Source organism: Gavialis gangeticus, unplaced genomic scaffold (assembly GCF_001723915.1).
Source record: "Gavialis gangeticus isolate Ggan-Ray unplaced genomic scaffold, GavGan_comp1, whole genome shotgun sequence".
Classification (NCBI taxonomy): domain Eukaryota; kingdom Metazoa; phylum Chordata; order Crocodylia; family Gavialidae; genus Gavialis; species Gavialis gangeticus.
Window position 1 is genome coordinate 68,410,912 of NW_017729004.1, and position 205 is coordinate 68,411,116.

Here is a 205-nt window from a genome sequence, read left to right on the forward strand (position 1 = left end):
CCTATAGCAATTTTCTGATCCGTTCCTATTGATTTTCTGGCGTTCGATCTACCTGGCACTGGCTACGACTACGACTTCTGATCTCAAACAGAACTTACCCTGATTCCACGGCTTCCGACCTTGGTCCTCATCCTCGACCATCCGTCTGTCCCATCATTCCGGCATTGACCTTGGCACTGTTTTCCATCGACTTTGGCATCGCTTG

The 205-nt window shown here is 49.8% G+C and overlaps 1 protein-coding gene across 2 annotated transcripts in view; it reads right to left on the bottom strand.

Annotated features, from left to right (window-relative positions):
- Positions 1–205, bottom strand: part of AGMO (alkylglycerol monooxygenase) — a 406,549-nt gene that overhangs the window by 114,911 nt on the left and 291,433 nt on the right. The window lies entirely within an intron of this gene.